Source organism: Ctenopharyngodon idella, chromosome 1 (genome assembly GCF_019924925.1).
Source record: "Ctenopharyngodon idella isolate HZGC_01 chromosome 1, HZGC01, whole genome shotgun sequence".
Taxonomy (NCBI): domain Eukaryota; kingdom Metazoa; phylum Chordata; class Actinopteri; order Cypriniformes; family Xenocyprididae; genus Ctenopharyngodon; species Ctenopharyngodon idella.
Window position 1 is genome coordinate 1,325,430 of NC_067220.1, and position 21,409 is coordinate 1,346,838.

A 21,409-nucleotide genomic window follows, 5' to 3' on the forward strand; every position below is an offset into this window, starting at 1 on the left:
TAGCGCTTTTTACAATACAGATTGTTTCAAAGCAGCTTCACAGTGATAATAGGAAAATTATGGACAGAGATTATTTTGGCTTTACAGCAGCTCTAGGAAAAAGTTATTTTCGAGTTAGTAGGTTTTTGTAGGTTTTTGATTGAATCACTTCCGTTGTAAACATTGTTAATTACTAACTTAGGGGCTGCTTAAAAAGACAACTTTTTTTTCTTTCTTTCTTTCTTTCTTTATTTATAAAGCTCTTTCACACAACTACTAGTTGATCCAAAGTGCTGTACAATACAGGTAGAATAAAATGAATAAGAGACAACAAAACATTGAAACACAACATAACAATACGATTTACATAGCTAGATAAAAGCCTGACGTAAGATGATTTTTAAGCCGGCATTTAAATACAGGCAGAGAAGGTGCAGCTCTAATAGAGGCTGGTAACTTGTGCCATAGACTAGGACCAGCAACAGCGAAGGCTCGATCACCTCTGCAATGGAACCTAGATCTAGGAACAGTGAGGAGACCAAGATTACTGGATCTTAAGGACCTATTTGGTTTATAAAGAAAGATTGCCTCGGAGAGATATGGTGGGGCTTGATTGTGCAAGGATTTGTAAACAAAAGTTAAGATTTTAAAACTAATTCTAAATTTAACTGGTAACCAGTTTAGTGAAATAAGAAGGCGAGATGTGGTCGAACTTTCGTCTTCCTGAAATCAGTCTTGCAGCAGCATTTTGGACCATCTGTAAACACACTATAGAAGACTGACTTATACCATAGTAAAGTGAATTACAGCAATCTAGACAAGATAGAACAAACAAGTGAATAATCTGTTCAAACTGTTTAACAGAGAGTAATGATTTGTTTTTTGATAAACGCCGTAAGTGGAAAAAACATGATTTGACCACTGCACTAATTTGTTTCTCAAAACCCAGGTTGCAATCAAAAAGAACACCAAGATTTTTGGCACAAGGTGTAAGGTAGGAGGAGAGATGACCAAAATGAGGGACACAGTCTCGATATGACTTTGAGCCGAACAGAATGATTTCGGTTTTGTTCTCGTTTAACACTAAGAGATTCTGCTTTAACCATATTTGTAATTCGTTTATACAATTCAACAGAGGACCTAAAAAATCTTTACTTTTATGCTGCAAGGGAAAGTAAAGCTGAGTATCATCCGCATAAAGGTGGAATGACACTCCGTATTTCTCAAAGATAGCACCTATTGGCAGCATGAATATAGAAAATAAAACTGGAGCAAGAATTGAGCCCTGTGGCACCCCACAAGCAAGTGGGTGTGAGGACGAACTATGTTGGCCAATAGAAACATTAAAGCTTCTGTTAGTTAAAAAAGATTGAAACCAGTTCAATACCTTTCCCTGTAGTCCAACACAGATCTCCAACCTGGAAATCAAGATGTTGTGGTCAACCATGTTCGTAATGTCTGCAAATTAAAGGATTAGTTCACTTTCAAATGAAAATTAGCCCAAGCTTTACTCACCCTCAAACCATCCTAGGTGTATATGACTTTCTTCTTTCTGATGAACACAATCGCAGAAATATTAATAAATATCCTGAAGCATCTGAGCTTTATTATGGCAGTGATAGGGTTCAATGAGTATGAGCTGAAGAAAGTGCCTCCATCCACATCCATCCATCATAAACGTACTCCACACGGCTCTGGGGGTTAATAAAGGCCTTCTGAAGCAAAGCGATGCGTTTGTGTAAAAAAATATCAATATTTAATAAGTTATGAAGTAAAACATCTAGCTTCTGCATATTTAACTCTTGCAGTTCACAAAGCTTACGCCTTCCCTATTCAACTTACGGAAAATGTGTAACTGACACGATGCCAGTTTATATTTTCTTCGTAACTTCAATATGGAAGGTGGTCTGGCGGAAGCTAGATGTTTTACTTCATAACTTGTTTAAATATGGATATTTTTTTACACAAATGCATCACTTCTCTTCAGAAGGCCTTTATTAACCCCCCAGAGCACGTGGAGAACGTTTATGATGGATGGATGTGGATGGAGACACTTTCTTCAGCTCATACTCATTGAACCCTGTTCACTGCCAATATAAAGCTCAGATGCGTCATGATATTTATTAATATTTCTCTGATTATGTTCATCAGAAAAAAGAAAGTCACATACACCTAGGATGGCTTGAGGGTGAGTAAATCTTGGGCTGATTTTCATTTCAAAGTGATCTAATCCTTTAACCCAGTCTGTACACTCCCATTTCTCTCTAATCATCACCGTATTTTTCAGATTTCTCTTTGTTCAACATCATTTCTATATGTTCGACTCTGCTGCTGATTGGAGGATTCACTGTGACTGAGTGTTTATTAAGATGAGGTGATGCTGTCCTTCATGAACACACACTGATTATAACTACTACAGACTAACACAAAAACCGTTTATGAATAGTCTTTTTCCAAATGAGGACATCCAAAATGTCTTCAAAGGGACGTTTTGTCAGATGCAGGTTATAAACAACTTTTAACCCTTACTTTTTACCTTCATCATTCTTTAAAATCTGATAAACATCACATATTAAATATATAAGCTAAGCCTTTTAAAATCTTTCTGGTCACAAAGTTTCTCATGAACTCTGGAGGTGTTTTTGTGTTTGTGTGACGATCAGTCCAGCTCAAAGCCACAGAAAACAGGTGAAGGTTCAGAGTTTCAGTTTAGTTTAACTGAAGATCAAACAGACTCACTCAGGAAACCCACAGAGAAAAGAGAGAGAGAGATGATGAACATCATTTGTCAAGGCTAATATTTGCCTTGTTGTTACTGAAGATGTTCCATAATTAAAATATAAATAATTAGTTGGACTGATGGATTCACTCTGTTTGTAAATTAATGGTTTGATGATTAAATGAAACTATAAAATGTACTTAAATATCAACTATATAAACTATTTATCAAACTAGATGTTTTATAAAGGTCATGTGAGCAGTTCGTGCTCGTGCAAAACTCGCCCCTGTAGTGTGTTTGTAAAGTTTTGGGTTTTTAACATGTGGTCAGTGTGATGAAGGGAAACTAACATGACAAGCTATTGTGCTTTTCTTTTGCTCTATTTATATTCTGATGGTCAAACCAGCCTTCAGCCTGCTGCAGGTGTGAGAAAAACAGGAAACGGTTTCTTAGCAACGATAGAAACAAACTTTCCACTCCATAAAGATATAATTTATAGTATATACACAATTATTCCTTTTTTTTTTTTTTCAGGACAACTAAAAAAAACAAGGTTTTTGAGGTCACAGTGCTTCTGCTGCATGTACAATAACTTTGGTTTTTACAACATCACAGAGAGGAACAAGTTCAAAACTATTTTTGTTACGAACTGCAGTCATGAATATGCGTCTTATAAAATGTCTGCTTGCTTTTCAAATGTTACAAGTTCTGCCAGAACGACTGTTTGGACCTTTTTTCTGTCTCAGGAGAAAATTAGCTTTTAATTTCAGACTTCTGATTGAATCCTTTGGCTCCATCTAGTGGTAAATCTGAGTTAATGTCTGATTTCTTGGTTTTATTTCAGTGAACTTTAGTTGTATTGTATGGCAGTTGATGGTGTAGGTGGATTTTTTTATTATCATTATTATTATTCTTTTGTTCTGTTTTGATAATTTATAAATGGCACTGATTTACACGCTTCATTAATTTTGAAATCTCAGAGTCAATCTGAAGGAATTAAACACTGGCATAATATGTGATAATTACATGGACTCATTATTCATGTAGATGTTTTAACAACCAAAGTTAAAGATGAAGCAAAGGAAGCAGATGAAGTCAAGTCTCAGCATTTCACTCTTTGTTCAGTTTGTGTTGTTAAACTGTCATCAGTGATGCTGAAGTTTGATTGACAGCTGCTGTCCGTGGTGCTGAATCCACAACTGCCTGTTAAAGAGACAGAAGCAGCAATCAGACTCAGACTTCAGCTGATGAGCCTCTGATGATCTGAAATCTATATTATCTTATTTGTATATGGTATATGTTTTGTATCTTTAGCATTTTTGTTATGGTACATTATTTCAACCTTCTGTTTTGAATTATTACCATATTATCCACTTTATTTTGCAGCACAGAAGTAAGCTGTTTTCTGTGAATGTGCGAAACTTCCTCGCTCACTCTTATATGTTAAAAATAAGGTGGATAGAGAACATGAAAACCTGTATGAGCTCTCAGTATCAGACACTATAATCTGTTCTCTACACAACCTTTCCAAATAAACTGATTTATAATTTGCTGATTTATGTAATGTGTCACTGATGGTCAGTAATTCAGCATAAGAAGTGTAATGTGATGTCTATGAGAACAGGAGCTCATCTGAACAGACTGTGAATGTGTTTGTGTGTGGTGATGAATCTCAGTCATGTGCTGCAGATCAGCTGCTGTCCGCGGTGCTGAACATCTGAACGACTCTCTTCCACTAGCAGGAGATCACACTGACATTTTACTCTTAAAAATATGGTCAACCTGTTTTCCCCTCTGGCTGTTGACAGTATTTTCTGATTTATGGATGATAAAAAAAGAGAAATCCAAAACACACTCTGTAAAAACCTTTAACTTTTGGAAATATATGCAAATGTGTGCATATTTAATTATATAATACTCCATTTGCATATTTAAAAATTTCAGAAAACTTGTAATACAAAATATTGTACTGTTATTAATCATATCATGTTCTCTGTGTCCTGTTCTGTCTTCAATCTTTGTAGTCTGTTGTAGTTTTTCATGTTGATTTCTCCTTGATCGTCTCCCCCAGGTGTGCCCTGTTACCTATTCATAGTATATTCCTGTAGGCTACTTTCTCAGAAATGACAAATATCACCCTGAATGCATTGTTTTATACGGTATATTACTGTTTTAATGGAAAACAGAATGTTGCTGTTGAAATTTGGCCTTTTTTTACAGCAGTTTTTTACAGTGTATGTTTTGCTGCATTAGGTAAAGCAATGGTTATTTATTATTCGAACATGGTCGCCATCCCAAATCATGCATATGCTTGCCTGTTCAAATACTGGTTTGTGATCATAGCCACCTTAACAACAAGAGCGTTTATGCTGGGATGTGTAGGTTATTGATAAGCAACATGCCTAACTATTTCATGACATTCTATTTAAATGTGTTTTTAAGGAGGACTCGCATCTAGCCTTTACTCTAGAGTTGGTTCACCCTCCGCCTATGCCTCCTTGATATATGAATTATGTCAGTTGTATGGGGGATATTTTGTACTACAGTTTATCTACAGAGGCTTGTGATTGTTTTTGTTGAGAGGATACTTTGTTCTAATATTTCTGTTTTATTGTGTATTTGTTGTATTTTAAAATGTTGTTTTACTGTATGGCTGCTACATTGGCCAGGTCTCTCTTGTAAAAGAGATTTTAATCTCCATGAGACTTCCTGGTAAAATAAAGGTACATAAAAATAATCTTGTGTTTTAGAATTTTCTTTATGTTTTTGTTTTAACCCTTTATTTTAAATTATTTTAAAGGGGACCTATAATGCCCCTTTCACAAGATGTGATATAAGTCTCTGGTGTCTCCAGAATGTGTCTGTGAAGTTTCAGCTCAAAATACCCCACAGATCATTTATTATAGCTTGTCAAATTTGCCCCTATTTGGGTGAGCAATAACACACCGTTTTTGTGTGTGTCCCTTTAAATGCAAATGAGCTGCTGCTCCAGAAGAGGGCGGAGCTTTAACAGATTCAAACAACACTGTTACTGACTGTGATAAATTATGAAATGCCTCATGATACAGTGTATACATTAGTATATTAAACATTGTACTCTAAAACTTGTGAAATATAAAAAGGACTCGAACATTAGGCCTATATCAACCTATATGTACATTTTGTGAAAGAAATGTGAATACTGCATGCGAAACTTGCCCCCACAATGCAATGGGAGGGTTGCCAGGTCTTTAAAAATGTGTTAAATGATATTCCTGAAAAAAATTCCTTAGTTTCATTTAAATAGAGACAACAAAACATTGAACTAATACATGGTCTGAAAAGATTTCTTGAGAGCATCAACTTGTCTGAGACTGAAAACACAAACACAAATGTCTTATTCACACCTCTGGCTCCATCTAGTGGTAAATATGTGTTAATGCCTGTTAAACTTGTTGGTTTTTGTAAACAGTCTTTGTGTAGGTTATGGTGTGGTAGTTGATAGAGTAGATGCTTGTTTCTTATTCTTCTGTTCTGAATAATTATAACTGATTAAAATGAAAGAGTCAATCTGGAGGAATTAAACACTGGATTAATATTTGATAATTACATGGACTCATTGTTCATGTAAATGTTTTTAAAATCAAAGTTAAAGAAGAAGGAAACAGATGAAGTCAAGTCTCAGCATTTCACTCTTTGTTCAGTTTGTGTTGTTAAACTGTCATCAGTGATGCTGAAGTTTGATTGACAGCTGCTGTCCGTGGTGCTGAATCCACAACTGCCTGTTAAAGAGACAGAAGCAGCAATCAGACTCAGACTTCAGCTGATGAGCCTCTGATGATCTGAGGAGTGAAAGACCAGAAACACTGCAGACACAATGAGATGTTCAGATCTGAATACATTTGCCTTCTAAGGCTACGTTCACACTGTCAGTCCAAATCCGATTATTTGTGTATCCGATTGGAATCTGATCTAAAATTATTGACCTCCACATTGTGTATCAACTGTTCAGATGTGATTTGTGTGTCCATCCCACTCTTTCGTTAACAGGAATATCTGCATTGGTTTCTATGGCAGTGATGTTGTGTTGGTAAGTATACACCAAAAACAACAACAACAAACGCAACATGGAGAGGTTTGCGATACAGATGTTGTCTTATTTACAACATGACATTGTGCAGCCGCTGCAACACAACCTTGTTTCTGCAGCGACTTTCAGCATGTTTTCTATAACAACATCTGATGTTTATGTTTTACGTGGCGTGAGAAAGTCACGTAAACTATACGTGAAAACTGATCAGATCAGACTGGAAGGGATTTACAGAAATACGATTTCATGTTCTTCGCATTTCATGTTCTTTTTTGCCGTTCACACGTGCTAAATCTGATTGGATGTCTTTCATATATGCTCAAAAATAGGATTTGGACTGCCAGTCTGAGCGTAGCCTTAGAGCACAAGTTACAACACTGATGGAAGTTCATATGGCCACAGGATCAGCTTCATATTTGGATCAATGTAAACGTATGATATTATTTTTATATTCATGAAGTATTTCACCTGCAAGTCAAATCATGCCTGTTTCCTCCTAATAAAAAAATGTTAACGATTCTTAAAGCTGATAAAGATTTACTTAAAGAAACTTAAATGTCAAAACATTTTTCTTTTTATTTCCTTGAGTCACAGGAAGATGATACTGTTTAATAAAGACATGAAGTTGCTCAGTATGTTTCTGTGTGAGTGGATCAGCCTTTGTAACTCAACATTTCCTGATTTGTGAATTATGTCAGAGTTAACCTTTCATTTTTAATTATTTTAATATTAAAGCTGCCTTGTAAGTTTACTAAGGCCCCCTATTGACACATTACATGTACATTATACTGTCGCCCTCTAGTGGAAGATTTAAATAATGCTGATCAATTATCTTCAGTGTCATTTGTCCTTATATAGAGAAGATGAAACCTGTATGATCTCTCAGTATCAGACACTGTAACCTCCACTAGGTGGCGCTCTTTCAGTGTGATTAATGTAATATTCAGTCAGTGCTGATGGTGGGAGGGGCCAGTAAAGCTGCTCATTACTGATAAAGAGCTGAATAAAGAGGAAGTAACTAAAGCAGACAGATGTAGAGACAGAGAGATTCACACAGAGAACATTCAGCATAAAGAAGACTGAACTCAACTCACAATGAAGATCCTCCTCATCTTCTTCACTTTCTACCTGATCTCAGGTCAGAGCTTTTCTCTTTCATCACTGCAGTAATGATGCTGTTTTCTGTTCATGAGGTTTCTGATCACAGTATCAATCTGATTGACAGGTGCAGTGAGATGCTTTAGTGTCACTGGATATTCTGGAGGAAGTCTTCTTGTTGATTCTGGAAGGTCTTCATCCAATAACAGATATCAATATCTGCAAAAACAAAACACCCAGGGATGGTGGGATAAAATAACAGAGATTAATAAACACGATCAATGGATTAATAAAGAAAGATTCACTCTGTATGTCAACACAAACAGACACGTCATGCTTTTCATCAGAGAACTGAACCTACAGGACTCTGGGAGATACCGGATTGGGCTTTCAGGTTCAGAGGATATTGAAATACATTTGAATGTGAAAGTTGGTGAGTAATTTTGACATATGAGATACAAATTGGGCAGAATATACAATTTAAAGAATATATGGCAACACCTTTAGATTTACAGTAGGATTTCAATTCTAATGTTAATTTAGGGTGACCATATTATGGGTTTCTAAAATAATAAATTGCTAATTATGCTAATTAATACAGCTTGAAATAAAAAAAAATAAAAAATTCTAGAAGTTTACATAGAATTAGGATTAATCTAGATTTATAAATGCTGGGAAAAAACAGCATTGTTCACTGTGAGCTTATTTAATGCACTGACTATGTTAAGAAATGAAAGCGTTTTGTGTTACCAGTTAACTTAGCTGACAAACATTCTCCTTTGGTTGATGTTTTGTGCTTTGATGAACTAATATCATTTGCATCCAAATCGCACCTTCATTTACCAATTACATGTACGTAGTTTGCAGGTCAGGTATTCTGCTTCAAACCGGTCCGACCGGGAAAAGGCAAAGGAAATTTTGTGCAATTTGTCCATGATTTACATTTTCACTTTGGGCACTGTAAAGAGATCCACCATCCGTTCCTGCTCAGCGCTTCTTTTAGTGGTCAGTTTACACTGAACACATTTATGCAGGTGAAAAAGAGGCGAGGGCGCATATGAGACTCGTTATTTTCTAAAGTTTGACTTATTTTAACTTGATATCTTTAAAACGTGGTGGTTAAAGACATCAGTGTAAAACATGTTTACAAAGAGAAACTATTTCAAAGCAGTGCAGTGGAACACAAGTTTCTTTGTGAATTCACAATCACCATATTATTACTGATGCTGATTGAGAAACAGTTTGACCAACAGCATGTAGGCATCGTACACGACTATAGAGAGCGCGTCAAAATGGGAAAAAAGACAAATCTTGGCCATATGAGGTTATTTAGAAATCGCTTTTTAGGAGGAACTATGGTCACCCTAGTTATATGTCCAGCACCCTCCTCAAAACTGCTAAACAAAATATTTTTATATAAAAATGTTCTATTATGTGTAAATGACAGATCCATGCTGTAACAAGACAAAGAGAGTGGAGGTGAAGAATGGAAGGGCTGCTGTCTTCAAATGTGAATATTCACAGAATCATATTTATGATGAGAAGATAATCTTCAAAGAAGGAAAAAACTCTATTGATGAGATTATAAACAAAACATGGAAAAAGAACAGCAGGTTCAGTATGTCTGATAGAAAAGATCAACAATTGATGACTGTGATGATTTCTGCTGTGAGACCAGATGATGGAGGAGTTTATTTATGTGGAGTTTGGATCAACAGACACTCGTACACTTACTCCATTATTAATACTGTTCATCTACATATTATTATGAGTGAGTACACTGTAGATATGTCTAGATGTTACCTTCCATTGCCATAACCAAATACAGTCATGTTGAATTAGTCATTCTTAATAAAATATTCGACTTGAATAAAATCAAATAGATAAGATGTTATAATTTGATGTACATATAAAGTGATATTTGTGATTGACAGCTAAAGTGGGCGTGTCTAGAGTGAGCGGATACTCAGGAGGTCGTATGATGATCAAGTGTGAACATCCTCAATACAAAACCAAGCCAAAATACATCTGTAAAGAATCAGATGGATGTTCAGAGAGGAAGAATCCAGGAATTCAGGATGAATGGATGGAGAATGGAGATGTTTCTTTATATGACGACACCAGAGCAGGAGTCTTGATGGTGTTTTTTAGAGAGCTGAAAGCTGCAGATGCAGGAACATACAGGTGTGGAGTGAATGTGTCTCACTATACTGAGAGCTTCACTGAACTTCAGCTGAACGTCAGAGATGGTGAGGAACATGAAATACTTTATCTTTCCTGTTTGAAGTATCTGATATGATTTTTATTTAATTGTTTTATTTTATAGATGCAAAATATCCAAAGACAGAGACTAAATCTGCTTGTCTTGGTGAAGAAGTCAACATCAGCTGTCAGATCCCAGAGCAACATAAAGTTAATTTCTGCAAAGAGGATGATCATCACATCTGCTCATCTAAAGCAACAGAAATGAGTCCTTCATCTGAGAGAAATGAAGAGAGAGTTTTTACAGTGAGCATCAGTAATGTGAGCATGAGAGATGCTGGAGTTTACTGGTGTGGAGCAGAAACCAGAGACACACATTTGACTTTCATCTCCCTGACCACCAAAATTCAGCTCAACCTCATCAGTGAGTGAATTCAGATGATTTCATTGTAGTAAATACAGTATATTCAGAATCATGTGTGTTAAATGTCTGTGTTTGTTTGTTTGCAGTGGCTCCAGTAGTGAGACGTGAAGGAGAATCTGCTGAGATCATCTGCCCTTATGATTCAATCTATAAATCAAAGTCAAAGTCTCTCTGTAAGGGGAAGTGCTCCACTAGAGATAGAAATACTCTCAATGAAGAGAAAGAGACCAAGACTGACAGATTGACTCTGAAAGATAATGTCACTGCAAGTGTCTTCACTGGGACCATCACTGGACTGACAGCAGAGGATGCTGGGAAATACTGGTGTGCAGTGACATTAGAGAGAGACGTGAATTATCTTTACACTCATCTGATCGTCATCATGAACGAGGGTGAGGAAGGTTTATCATCTGAATATGTGAAACTATGGCTGTGAATTGATGTTCTTATATTTCTAATCATTTCCAGAGCTGAACTTGACTAAGTATGAAGGAGACGACATGTCAATCCAGTGCAAACATCATGATGAACATCAGAAACTCTTCTGCAAAGCACATGAACCCTCCACGTGTGTGAAGGATGGAGTTTCATTGGAGACGATCAGAGATGATCGATTCTCTTTCAGTGATGAAGCTTCTACTGGAGTCTTTACTGTAAACATCACTGATCTGAGAGAAGAGGATTCTGGGATATACTGGTGTGGAGCTCACATCATCACTAAAGTGCATTTAACTGTCAACAAGGATAAGAATAAAGGTAAGAGTTTAATTTATTTGCATTGTCAAATATGGACACTTGAACAATCACTCTGACTGACTTTAATAGACATTATTGCTTTTGTTGCTCTTAAATTGCATGCACTGAAACTTCTGTTCTATTATTTAATTCAACTAAGCAGATATTAATATAAAAACGTATCTTCACTAGATAAAATTATTGACCTATACTGCACATTTGTTCTGTCACCAAAACAAATTCCTTGTATGTGCAAACATATAAAGCTCTTTCTGATTCTGACATCTGGATCTTTTATGGGACTTTATTCCAAACCTGTACTATTTTATGTATTTTCCCAATTTTGAGTGTTTTCGTGTTTAATCTCTTATAGAAACTCTTATAATCTCTTAGAGAAAAACTCCATATATTTCATCCATTGCTTATGAAAACTTTGCATCTCATTTTCTGACATTGCTCAGGGGGTGCACAGGAGGTGTTTAGTGTTTGTGGTGAAGAGGGTGTTTTCATTTCATGTCAAAACCACAGAAATGAGCTGAAGGTTCAGAGTCTCAGGTTAATGTGACTGTGAAGAATTAACGGTCTTTATTCAGGAAACCCACAGTGAGACTAGAGGTCGACTGATATGGGTTTTTCTCTGGCCGATGCCGATATATGCTGCCAATATTTTTTGGCCGATTTTCTTTTTTTCCCCTTCATCTAAAAAAATCTTACAGTTAAGTAATAAGAAGTGATACAGAAAATTGCTTAAAAATAAACATTTATTGAACAACATAAACCTCTCCAATCAGTGCACTTGTATAATTTAAATAAAAAAGAAATAATGTATTCATAAATATTAAATACACAAAACAGGTAATCAAAAATCTAGACCATGTCAAATAAACCTAATTAGTAAGTAGCCTAATTCATAGTAATAATACATGGCTCAACTTTTTAAGCAGCTTCTCAAAACTGTTCTGAAGCATGCTTTTTGTTTATGTTTGTTGACAGACACTGCTATAAGTCAAAAGGCCATAATGTAAGTGATAACAAAAATGAAAGAGTTCACTCATATTACACAGCCTGCTTCTCATAACTGCTTAAAAGTGCACTGGTCACGAGCGATGATGTCGTGGAGGCTATGTCCAACCCACAGACACATTTAATGAGGAAAGTTAACATCCACGTTTCAGCCTTAAGTTTCATTTGAATTGCACGTGTTTCTACTTTCACATGCAAATGACTTGTTGCACTTATGAAAAGCATGGTTGGCATCAATTCTAGTAGGCTACAGTGTAATTATGCTTTCAAAACAGTGTGTTTTCCCCTGCCGTCTTTAGTTGAAGCTGTGTGTGAACAAGGCACGGCTGCAGAGTCTGAGTTATGCCACTTTTCCACTGAATTTAACTGGAACAATTTGTCCCAGGAACTTTTTTCCCCCAGACCTGTTGCTGTCTGCGTTTCCATCGCGATCTAAAGTTCTGTGAAGATTAAGTCTGGTAACGTAGGACTGCGCGAAACTTTCCATTTCGTCCTTCACATATAAGTTTAATAAAGCCTGAACCTCATCGTCGGTCCATCGGTCGTATTTTTAAACTCCACGATTCGAATAGCAAACAACTCTTACTGCACGCACCGCAGACTTTAAAAATGGTGGTTGAAATAAAATTATGCATGGAGTCAACCAATCAAAATGCTGTGTGAACTCAACCAATCAGCATGTTCAGCACCCTTGTCCCACCCCCGAAAGTTCCAGCACTTTGGAAAAGTACTACCTAGCGAGCAGGTACTTTCTGAGGGGGAAATTTTTACCTTCATTTAGACCCTGGTTCCTGCGGTCAAAACACACAAGTACCACCCCAAAGTCCCTAGTTCCTGGGGAAAGTTCCTGCGGTGGAAACGCGGCTTTACTCCGTCTCACACGCAGCCTCAGAGGAGGAGAAATTCTCCGGTAATGTACAGAAACAGAATTGATAACGTTGGAGCTCATCTATACAGTGCAGGCTACTATAATAATTTAGACGCTGGACTCATTACCAGGTTTTGGTACCCGTGCCTACCTGTGGCCTAAACTACAGCTGGTTGAAGGCTCGCACACCCCGTCCGCGTGCAGCCCAATTTTTGAGACCGCGAGGACGGTCCGTGTACAACAGCGCATGTGCGAGTGATTTGAGCACTTGAAAACAGCAGTCCACTAGGAGTATAGGCTACTTTGAAAGGCTCACATGCTCAGCTGTGCGCAAGATGCAGCAGATCATGGAAAATGAAGTACATCCGAGCCTTTATGCCAGTGGAATGGCAATCTGCTTTCCACAAGAGGCAGCGTCACGTGTTCGACAACAACATTTAGCTGCTCGCAGATGCACCTGCCTATTAATCGGCCTAATTTGCAGCACAATTTGCCGATGCCGATTAATTAAAAAATAATTAAAAAAGAGTTCATTCGGTTGACCTCTAAGTGGGACACATGAGACTCAACAGAGACAGATGAAGAACATGTTTTATGTGTAGGTCTGCAGAAGAGAGACTAAAATGTGCAAATTTTCCCCATAAATAGTCAATTGAACGTATTTCCTAATGTGTGAATGTTGATTAACTGTTTTATTTTCAGATTCCTCCATGATCATCATTATTTGTGTGTGTGTGATTCTGCTGCTGATTGGTGGATTCACTCTGACTGTGTGTAAATTAAGACACAAGAAACAAGGTTTGATCATTTATTATCTGTTGAAACAAATTAATAATTAGTTATTGTAGTGTTTCTGAACTGCTTGAATCTTCTGACTGTCAGCAGCAGTAAAATCTCACTGACTCAATGAGTTTCTGTCTCAGATGCTGCTGTTTGTCTCCAGTTTGATCTAGTTTGTCTTTCTCTTACTGATCGATTCATTTTGTTTTGGGTTATTAGGAAGAACCTCGACATCAGACAAGAGAAAGAGGAAGAAAAATATAATGGTGAGTCAGAGTGTGTGTATGTTTGTATAAATATTGTGCTTATGAGATTTTCTCGTTTCATTGTACGTTTTCTCTCTATTTTCTCCATGTTCAGTCATTATGTGCAGACAGCAGACGTGATTCTCTCACAGATCCTGGATCAGCTCCTGATGAATTACCCACAATCCCCTCTGATGAGCTCCTGTATGCGTCTGTCAGTTTCCAGAAGCATGAAGAGTCTCTCAGTGACGCTACAGTCTCCTTCAGTAAGGACCAGATTCACTCTGATTACGCCACGGTCATTTACCGCATGAGACTCAACTAACTCACTTATAACAGATCACAGATCAGCACACTTTACTAACAGTATTGCTTACGTTTACAGTTCATTGATAAAAATCTCTTTATAATCCATAGTTTAGTGTTAAACAGATGTTTTATTGATCAGGGTCGTTCAGTCTGTTGAATCATGAGACATTTTATAGTTTCTGCTGCTGATCATGTTTCTTCTTTCACATGTTTAAAATAGCAGGTGTGTCAGAGGTTTACTGGTGTGTGTACAGAGTTTGTCATCTCAGTTTATCTGAGGGTGTGATAAAAACAGGAAATAAAACCACTGAGTGACACTTATAGAATAAACTGTAAAGTTTCCACTCCAAATACAGAGACACTATAGTTAATAAAGTCTCTTTAACAGCAGCTGTTTAAATGTTTTCTCTTTCTCGTCTCTCTGAATATTGATTCTCTTTGACCTGCTTTTGTTTTGTACATGCAAGAGACTTTTGCTGATGTTGTTTTTAGTTCATTCTTGCTCTGTTGGAACTGAGGTCATTTTTTCTGATGTAAGAGTTTTACTGTATAATAATATATTTTATTCATTTAAAAAATAAACATTTATATGTTCTGCTTATTCCTTGTTTGATGCCCAAAGCTGTTATTTAAAGTTGTAGAATCAGAGAGATTATTTACACTGTTTTTTACATTACTTTATATAAATGCCAGCAGCCATAACTCCCTGTAGCCCAAGACTGGTTGCCCACTGAAGCTAAGCAGGGCTGAACCTGGTCAGTACCTGGATGGGAGACCTCCTGGGAAAACTAGGTTGCTGCTGGAGGTGTTAGTGAGGCCAGCAGGGGGTGCTCATCCTGTGGTCTGTGTGGGTCCTAACGCCCCAGTATAGTAATGGGGACACTATACTGTCAAAAAGCACCGTCCTTCGGATGAGACGTTAAACCGATGTCCTGACTCTCTGTGGTCGTTAAAAATCCCAGGATGTCCTTCGAAAAGAGTAGGGGTCTAATTTGCCCATTGACCTCTGTCCATCATGACCTCCTAATCATCCCCATACACTGATTGGCTTCATCACTATGTCTCCTCTCCACCAATAAGCTGGTGTGTGGTGGGCGTTCTGGCACAATATGGCTGCTGTCGCATCATCCAGGTGGTGCTGCACATCGGTGGTGGTTGAGGAGATTCCCTCTTCCATGTAAAGCGCTTTGAGTACCCAGAAAAGCACTATATATTTATATATATAAAAGCACTATATAATTTTGTCAAACATTGTCATGGCATTGACTTATACATGAAACTTTCTGTCTCAAAGTTTCTCACGAGTGCTGGAGGTGTTGTTTGTGTTGGCGTGATGAACAGGCTGTTTTTTCCGTCCAGCTCAAAGCCACAGAAAACTGGTGAAGGTTCAGGGTCTCAGTTCAGTTTAATTAAACAGACTTACTCAGGAAACCCACAGTGAGACACATGAGACTGAACAGAGAGAGACAGAAGATCAACATCCATTGTGAGCAGAAGACAATAAAGACTAAGAGCTGATCGTTCACTAATTCACCTCCAACATTTACTGAGAGTGATGAACTTTTCTTATTAAAAATAAATAATAATAATAAAAAAAAAATCCTTGTGGGAATTGATAATGTCTTTAATAGTTCTTTAAACGTCATGCATTTATATTGTTAGTATATTTATGTCAATACCACTTTAAACAAGTAACATCTTCAAGATTTACTTTGAATTTCATTGTTTTATTAAGATTTTTTCATCACTTTCTTTCTGGTCCAATTCTAAACATCAGCATATCTTTGTATGGCAGTAACAGTGAGAGTTGTATGATGCATTTTTGAATTAATTTTGAATTCAGCCCAACCAAAAAGTTTTTTAACCTAGTTTTCTTTTTTTTTTTTTTTTTTTTTTTTTTTTTTTTAACTAGGATGAAGAGACTTGCTTGTAAGTGTCTCAGGTCTTTGTGTTCACAGTGTTGTTTGATACTGTGGTCAATGTGATAAAGATAAACAGCGTGAGATGCTCTTCAGCTCGTGGTTTTCTTTTGCTCTATTTATCTTTTGTTGGTCAAATCAAAAAACCCTTCAGCCTCCTTCAGGTGTGATAAAAAAGGAAATGTTTATCTTAGTAATGATGGACACAGACTTTCCACTCCATAAAAAGATGCTGTGAATTTATTTAATATCTGAAAATAATAATATTATTTATAATATATCCCAGCTATTCAGAATCCTATTAATCTATTCTGCTCCAAATGGTTTTAGTCAGATCAACTAAACATATTTGCTAGAGGGAGCTGAAATCTCAGAACTGTATTTGTTAATAATCCAAACCAACTGCAGTCATAAATAAGTGTTCATTATAAAAGATCTGCTTGTTTTTCAAATGTTAAAAGTACAACTGTTCAGATCTCTTTAATTTCTGTAGCACTGATACATTTTACATGGTTAGATTTTGGCATTCAGCTTTACTCTGTGATGATAAGACAAACAACTCAGAAGAAAAGAGAATGTGAATCAACACTGACTCTGTATTGCATGTGTCTGAACCTTCTCTTCTTATGTAGATTATAAATATTCAGTCATGACACGACAACATACACCCGAGAGCCAATGAGATTTAAGCGCAGTTTCTACTCCTCCCTTTTCTCCTTATATGGCGCTGAGCGCTGCGCTTCCGTTTGAATGAAAACAAAGTTCGCGGGTGAATCAAAATTTGAGCTGACAGATCAGAGAAGAAGATTTTCTGTGAGTAATCAATTACATTTAGATCTGTTCCTCACACAAAGCTGATTTATGTATTCAGAACACTTAAAAAACGCCAAGAAGTGTATGAATGACTTTTATGGTACTTTATTTGATCTTGACAGCAGTGCTTTAACTAACGGTCGCGCTGAGGCTCGTGAATCTCACAATATCTTCACAGATTCAAACAACACTGATACTGACTGTGATAAATTATGAAATGCCTCATCATACAGTGTATACATTAGTTTATTAAACATTTTACTCTAAAACTTGTAAAATATAAAAAGGACTCGAACATTAGGTCTATATCAAACTATATGTACATTTTGTGAAAGAAATGTGAATACTGCATGCGAAACTTGCCCCCACAATGCAATGGGATGATTGCCAGGTTTTTAAAAATTTGGTAAAATAGTAATTAATAACTAATAGTAACTAATTTATTCCATATATAGATTTTTTTAAGCACACTGCAACCTTTCAGAAACAGGATTAAAACTACCATTTTGTGAAATTCCTTAGTTTCATTTAAATAGAGACAATAAAAACATTGAACTAATACATGGTCTGAAAAGATTTCTTGAGAGCATCAACTTGTCTGAGACTGAAAACACAAACACAAATGTCTTATTCAAACCTCTGGCTCCATCTAGTGGTAAATATGTGTTAATGCCTGTTAAATTTCTTGGTTTTTATAAACAGTCTTTGTGTAGGTTATGGTGTGGTAGTTGATAGAGCAGATGCTTGTTTCTTATTCTTCTGTTCTGAATAATTGTAACTGATTGACATTATGACACTGATTTACACACCTGTGAATTTGAAATGAAAAAGTCAATCTGGAGGAATTAAAAACCGGCATAATATTTGATAATTACATGGACTCATTGTTCATGTAGATGTTTTTAAAATCAAAGTTAAAGAAGAAGGAAGCAGATGAAGTCAAGTCTCAGCATTTCACTCTTTGTTCAGTTTGTGTTGTTAAACTGTCATCAGTGATGCTGAAGTTTGATTGACAGCTGCTGTCCGTGGTGCTGAATCCACAACTGCCTGTTAAAGAGACAGAAGCAGCAATCAGACTCAGACTTCAGCTGATGAGCCTCTGATGATCTGAAATCTATATTATCTTATTTGTATATGATATATATTTTGTATCTTTAGCATTTTTGTTATGGTACATTATTTCAACCTTCTGTTTTGAATTATTACCTTATTATCCACTTTATTTTGCAGCACAGAAGTAAGCTGTTTTCTGTGAATGTGCGAAACTTCCTCGCTCACTCTTATATGTTAAAAATAAGGTGGATAGAGAACATGAAAACCTGTTTAAGCTCTCAGCATCAGACACTATAATCTGTTCTCTACACAACCTTTCCAAATAAACTGATTTATAATTTGCTGATTTATGTAATGTGTCACTGATGGTCAGTAATTCAGCATAAGAAGTGTAATGTGATGTCTATGAGAACAGGAGCTCATCTGAACAGACTGTGAATGTGTTTGTGTGTGGTGATGAATCTCAGTCACGTGCTGCAGATCAGCTGCTGTCCGCGGTGCTGAACATCTGAACAACTCTCTTCCACCAGCAGGAGATCACACTGACATTCTACTCTTAAAAATATGGTCAATTTGTTTTTCCCCTCTGGCTGTTGACAGTATTTTCTGATTTATGGATGATAAAAAAAGAGAAATCCAAAACACACTCTGTAAAAACCTTTAACTTTTGGAAATATATGCAAATGTGTGCATATTTAATTATATAATACTCCATTTGCATATTTAAACATTTCAGAAAACTTGTAATACAAAATATTGTACTGTTATTAATCATGTCATGTTCTCTGTGTCCTGTTCTGTCTTCAATCTTTGTAGTCTGTTGTAGTTTTTCATGTTGATTTCTCCTTGATCGTCTGCCCCAGGTGTGCCCTGTTACCTATTCACAGTATATTCCTGTAGGCTACTTTCTCAGAAATGACAAATATCACCCTGAATGCATTGTTTTATACGGTATATTACTGTTTTAATGGAAAACAGAATGTTGCTGTTGAAATTTTGCCTTTTTTTACAGCAGTTTTTTACAGTGTATGTTTTGCTGCATTAGGTAAAGCAATGGTTATTTATTATTCGAACATGGTCGCCATCCCAAATCATGCATATGCTTGCCTGTTTAAATATTGGTTTGTGATCATAGCCACCTTAACACAAGAGCGTTTATGCTGGGATGTGTAGGTTATTGATAAGCAACATGCCTAACTATTTCATGACATTCTATTTAAATGTGTTTTTAAGGAGGACTCGCATCTAGCCTTTACCCTAGAGTTGGTTCACTCTCCGCCTATGCCTCCTTGATATATGAATTATGTCAGTTGTATGGGGGATATTTTGTACTACAGTATATCTACAGAGGCTTGTGATTGTTTTTGTTGAGAGGATACTTTGTTCTAATATTTCTGTTTTATTGTGTATTTGTTGTATTTTAAAATGTTGTTTTACTGTATGGCTGCTACATTGGCCAGGTCTCTCTTGTAAAAGAGATTTGAATCTCCACGAGACTTCCTGGTAAAATAAAGGTACATAAAAATAATCTTGTGTTTTAGAATTTTCTTTATGTTTTTGTTTTAACCCTTTATTTTAAATTATTTTAAAGGGGACCTATAATGCCCCTTTCACAAGATGTGATATGAGTCTCTGGTGTCTCCAGAATGTGTCTGTGAAGTTTCAGCTCAAAATACCCCACAGATCATTTATTATAGCTTGTCAAATTTGCCCCTATTTGGGTGAGCAAAAACACATCGTTTTTGTGTGTGTCCCTTTAAATGCAAATGAGCTGCTGCTCCAGAAGAGGGCGGAGCTTTAACAGCTCGTGCTTCGGTTGCTCAACAACAACAAAGCTGGAGAATCTCACGCAGCCAAAATGAGGATTGTCAGTAACAGTGTTCAGTCTTACATTGTTCAAACCGGAGTCGACACTGATGGAGAGACTCAGGAAGAAGTTACAACTTTTAGAATGAAACTGGACGTTTCTGAACGGTTAGTGGATAAATGTTATGTAGTTGCTGTGGAGTTGATTCAACTCATCGACTAGCATGTGCCGTCATGTTAATCTTTTGTGCAAATCCAGCATTGAATTGACCCTCGTTTGTGAAGCAGTCCGGCGTAAAATGACGGCATGTCAACAACACTCTACTACAACAACTCTTCCTCTTCTCTAAAGCAGCCCAACATGGCCTCACCGCCTTTGCTGTGTGTTCTCGGGGGCGGGGTTTATGTAAATTTTAGGGATTGTGATGTCACTAACCCGGGAAGAAGCTCATTGTAGTCCTTACCAGCCGTTTGTTGTAGTCCTAAAAAGCGATTTCTGTAAAAGAAAATATCTCTCTTTGCATTGAACTTTGAGCGTCGTAACTTTGCAGATGTTGTTTATGCTCAAACAGCAACATTACACACTAACTAAAGTTAAAAAAGTGAAATCATCATCAAGGATCTTTCTGGTCGCAAAGCGAGGGAGCGAGTCTACTCTGATGTACACTTCAAGCAGCTCTATATCCCACAATTCAACTTGATTGTGACATCACAGCAGATCGTGCTTAACTGAAGTTTATGATATATTGATTATTTTGGGAAAAATGGTCAATGACTGTCAGCTACGGCTACCAAACAAAAACCTTAAAATTAAAGTAAAATATCCTAATTTAAATAAAGTGCAAAACACTGTTGTTTTACAGGTATATACTGAATTATTACTAACAAAACACATTGACTAAAATGTGAATCTCTTGTATTTAACCAGAAAAAAGCACACATGAATGAATGAATGAATGTAACTATATGTTACTGCCTCTGAAATAAAGCAACAGCAATGTTTTCTGGCTCATCCTGGACTGAAGCACAGGATCTACTCTCCAGCACAATGGTGACCCACAAAACACACGATACAGAAACACTTTAAATCCCAACAGAACATGAAACACTAACAGATCTCTCAAGATCTCAGCATCTTCACTTATTACAATCCAGACTTTATTTCATACTAAAGTTCTTATTGACAATTAACAGAGGTTTAGATGCTGATGTTTTATTGAAATTAATAAAGTTTGAAGTCACTATTCTGGTGGTCAGTGCTTGCTTTAGTTGGGCTCTTGACCCTCGACTCTTTAACGTTCATATTTTTCTGGCTGCTTTAACTGTGTGTCTGTGATATGTGTTTGTTATAGCAAAAAAGAAAACAA

At 36.6% G+C, this 21,409-nt stretch overlaps 1 protein-coding gene and 2 long non-coding RNA genes across 15 annotated transcripts in view; 2 read left to right on the forward strand and 1 right to left on the reverse strand.

The window, feature by feature from the left end:
* LOC127508732 (uncharacterized) overlaps positions 1–21,409 on the reverse strand; it is a 488,047-nt gene that overhangs the window by 345,609 nt on the left and 121,029 nt on the right. For 6 of the 13 annotated variants that reach the window (XR_007928896.1, XR_007928893.1, XR_007928899.1 and 3 more), the window contains exon 2: positions 10,451–10,484. The exons of the other annotated variants lie outside the window; for them this stretch is intronic. This is a non-coding gene — a long non-coding RNA (uncharacterized LOC127508732). The remainder of the gene's footprint in view (positions 1–10,450; positions 10,485–21,409) is intronic. 13 annotated transcript variants of the gene reach the window in all.
* Positions 1–21,409, forward strand: part of LOC127500999 (uncharacterized) — a 385,015-nt gene that overhangs the window by 264,426 nt on the left and 99,180 nt on the right. The window lies entirely within an intron of this gene.
* LOC127508788 (uncharacterized) lies at positions 10,338–11,056 on the forward strand. The gene is made up of 3 exons (XR_007928936.1): positions 10,338–10,491; positions 10,578–10,883; positions 10,960–11,056. It is a non-coding gene; the product is annotated as an uncharacterized LOC127508788 (long non-coding RNA).